This window comes from Lupinus angustifolius, chromosome LG14, assembly GCF_001865875.1.
Source record: "Lupinus angustifolius cultivar Tanjil chromosome LG14, LupAngTanjil_v1.0, whole genome shotgun sequence".
Taxonomy (NCBI): domain Eukaryota; kingdom Viridiplantae; phylum Streptophyta; class Magnoliopsida; order Fabales; family Fabaceae; genus Lupinus; species Lupinus angustifolius.
In genome coordinates this window covers 10,568,596-10,573,049 of record NC_032022.1, presented here as the reverse complement: position 1 = coordinate 10,573,049, position 4,454 = coordinate 10,568,596, and positions in this window count along the sequence as shown.

Sequence of the window (4,454 nt, the reverse complement as noted above, 5' to 3'; positions counted from 1 at the left end):
TTTGGTGCGTTCAAATCGGCTTGTTATGGGACCTGTACTCTTGGTTATTTCCGAATAGTATATTGGGAGGATATTGGTGAAAGGATGGATGAAACAAGCATAACATTCATACATTGAGATTGGGGACTTTGATCCTCATAATATGAGATTATAACATCATTCATCATTATGCATTTTTATATGTGATGTATATATTGTGTTTATTATGCGTGTCTGTCTGGATGTGATATTTCGTGTAATTACACATCGTCAATGAGTAATATTCATTTGATGTCTTACTCGCTCTTCTTTATGTATGTCTTCTATTCGCATTTTGTTCAAATGGATCATTCTGTCAGGATTCTGAGTTACCGCTTTTTGATGTCCCAGGAGAGGGCATGTAGGATTGAGGGAAACCGGGGCATGTAGGATTGAGGGAAACCGTTATACCTACACAGACCCTTGTGCTTTTTGATTAGTGTACCTGTGTATGGTATTTATTTTGGAGTAGTTTTATTTGGGCGACGATTAGGTTCCGCCTTGTACTTTGTACCAACATTTCATGATATTCTAATGAAGTATGATTCAAAGTTATATTGCGTTATATTTTTATTACCTTTAGGTAATGGTGTTTTTAATTTTCCGCATTGTATGTTACTTAAAGTGAGGTTCCGAAAATGAAACGATTATAAGGAAATAAATTTTATATGTCATCATTATTAAAAAAAAATACCCATTTTTGAGCAAGATTTTTTTGGAGTAATTTTCGAGGCGTTTCAATGATTGTGTTGAAATTGATATCCCAAACGAACTTCTGATTGTAGATTATGATAACCTAATTGATGCGATAGTCTCTAGCACCTACCCAAACTTACAAGACCATTACAAGGATGAACAATTTCTTCAATATAGAGCAATAATTGCATCAACAATTGAGATTGCTGATCAAATCAATGAATATGTTTTGATGAAAATTTCAGGTAAAGTATTGAATTTTATTCGACATACACATTATTTTAAATGTATTACATTTATTATATTTATAGTAATAACTATTCTAATGTATACTTACAGGTGATGAAAAAGAATATCTGAGTTCAAATGAAGTTAATATGTGTGATGCTAATGATAATGAAACATTCAACATATTAACTCCTGAATTTGTCAATTCACTTTCAATATCAGGTCTTCCAAATCATAAAATCAAACTAAAAGTAGGCACCCCGATTATGTTGTTAATGAATTTAGATTAGTCTGAATGGTTATGTAACGATACAAGGTTGGTGGTTACGAAGATGACTAATCATGTACTTGAAGCAAAGATAATGTTCGGAAAAAAAATTGGAAATATCACTTACATTCTTAGGTTATCAATGTCATCATCCCAATCTCCATGGCCTTTCATGCTTATCCGAAATCAGTTCCCTATAATTGTATCATATGCTATGACAATCAACAAATCGCAAGGACAATCACTAGAGAGTGTGAGGTTGTATTACCCTAGAGCAGTATTCAATCATGGTCAATTGTATGTATTTGTTTCAAGAGTAAAAAGCAAAAATGGATTGAAGATATTGATACATGACAAGGATGGTAAACAACTGAAGACAACGACAAATGTCGTTTATAAAGAAGTTTTCTAAAATCTGTAACATGTATTCTACAACTTATTTTATATTATGTTTCAAATATTTATTTCTAACTAATACATTTTTTAAATAACAGATTCAATATCATCTCAATGTACAACAACTTTACATCAACAATCAAATATATACAAAGCAAGGTTTATGAGATAACCTTTATTCATGTTCTCGTGTTAACAAACATCGTGTTATTTGCAACTAAATTCATTCATTTTTTCATAACATTTTTCATTTTTTTTAACATTACATGTTCAATACCGTTTCATAGTCTCAATATCTTTACATTAGTAATGGAATATTACTAACAATGTCTTAGTAGATAATTCTCAATAACATTTTCATTAATAAATTAAGTCGTCACTCTTTAATTAAATTCATACAATACACATTATCACTTGTGCGAGTGCACGAGTCTCCTACTATTAAATAAAGAAAATGAAAGTAAAAAACAATTTTTAAACCAAATAGACTTAAAGGTAGAGCTATCAAGGTAACCTAACCCATCTTACAAGGGTTGACTCACCATAAATTAATGAGAAAACGAGTAGGGGCAGGGTGAGCAAAAAAAAAAAATTGAAAAGTATTACAAATAAAATAACATCAATATATAATTTATAGACAATATGAAGATGTGAGTCATCATTTTATTCTTTTAAATATTAGAGCTTAGCCATGAATAAATGTTAGGTAAGAAATAACAATGTTGTAACATAGTTAGATACTTAGATATGTTATTCATATCCATTATTATAAATATGAGTTTTAGTATGTATTTAGTTTTTTTAACATTTTAATTAAGGCCGATTATGAGTCCACCTAAAAATGCATGTTCTACAGGAAAAACCATGAGCTCTTGAGCTAACCCAACTCACAACTGATTCAACTCGTGCGAACCACAAATGAGTGAGCTGAACTAGAATAGTCGAATAAAAATAATAATAATTAGGAGCTTAAAGATAGCCAACCCAACTTGGCTCCTACTTAGTAAACTGGGTTGGCTCATGGGTCAAAGCCCATGTTACCATTTCTACATAAAAGCTTGAGCATTTGAAATATCATATTTGTTGAGGCAGCTTAATGATATAATTTAATTATGTAATAATATCTATATATTATTGGTGTCAAAATTTATATTCAATTATTATATCATTCATTTATATTACTTTTTCTTCCCGAGAAATCAATAGAAATTAAACAAAAACAATATATAATATCGTAATAATATATAAAATTCATAAATTATCAATTATATATAAATTACTCAACACTTGAAGTTTTATGTTTGAGAAATATTATTTCCTCTTAATGATATATATCCAACAAATTTCACTACTCATATGACATGTGTCATTTCTTATTTGAAGGCAGGCCTTTAAATAATGATTAAAGAACCAACAAACAAAAACATAAATATTTATCATAAGAGAAAAGGATGTAATAAGTTTTCAATGGGCATCCAAACATATAATATATTTTTCAACAAATTTTTTAATGTATTAATTGATGTTTAATTTATAAATGATGTATGATATTTTCTTGTATTTTAGAAAAGTTTATAAGCTAATTTTATACACCCTCCACCCCTCTTCATAAATACGTTAATTCATACATATTTTAAAATAGGTAAAAGTAGTTATAGCTATGGAATTTATAAAAAATATATCCCTTACAAAATTACCTACTTCATTATTATTACGATAAAGGAATAGTTGATTTTTTGGTATTACTAAGAGTATTTTTTTATTATTTTTGGGTAAAGAACTAATCTCTTTTAGGGTTCATGGTTGCTCATCTCAACAAGTGTCACTCACATGAATTAAATTATTGACCTTTTGATCATCCTAAAAATTTAGTAGAGTTTTACACAACTAAACCAATAGTTTGTTGATAAATGAATAGTTGATTGAAACATGTGTAATAATAAGTATAAAATATGACTATGAAAAAATATTTTAATATTAATATAAAATAGTTCTATTTACAAACAAAAAAGTTTCTGAAAACATAAATTATTACCAAACGATTTTAATGATAAAGCTAGAGATGTGGGACTTTGATTTATCATCCTATGCTTGCTTTTTATGAGTGAGGGATTATAACCCCAAACAAAAGACAAAATTACGTTCTTTTCCCAATGAAAGTTGTTTCAGCATCTGCTAGCAAGTGCAGTAATAAAAGGTGGAGCTACTCATTCCGAAGCTAGAAACACCTATTTTTTGATACATTAAAGACACCTATTAATATTAATAACACGAGTGGAGATTTATTTAGGAAAAAATTATAATGGTTGCAAAAAAAATTCAAGCTTACATCATTTAACACGATTGACTAATGAGCTGTATCTGAAATTGGATATGGATTTTTTCAATAGGCTAATCAAGCTATGTTTATATTTAACAAAATATAAGAAATGTCAGCACGCATATTTGACATACACAATTTTCTTTTTCAAAATGGTCAGCAACATACATGGAGTTTGTTAACATAAATTACGTTGGATTATAGTAGCAGTGTACCTAAATATTTAATAAAAAACATCTTCAATGTTTTTTTCTTGCCAATAGGGACATTTTAATAAATTGTATTCTATTTTTTTTATAACAATGTTCAAAGTTTTTATAAACTAGTTCAAACATGAATTTTGTGAAACACTATTTTATTTTGAAAGTTAGAGTTTAATATCTATATATTTTTAATGTAAAATTTTTACATTAATAAAATATTTATTATTTTTTAATATTACTTTTTTTAAGAGTTGATTATAAAATATTTTAAATTTTACTAATTTATATAATGTAAACAATTTCCTTCTCTCTCCTCATATATATA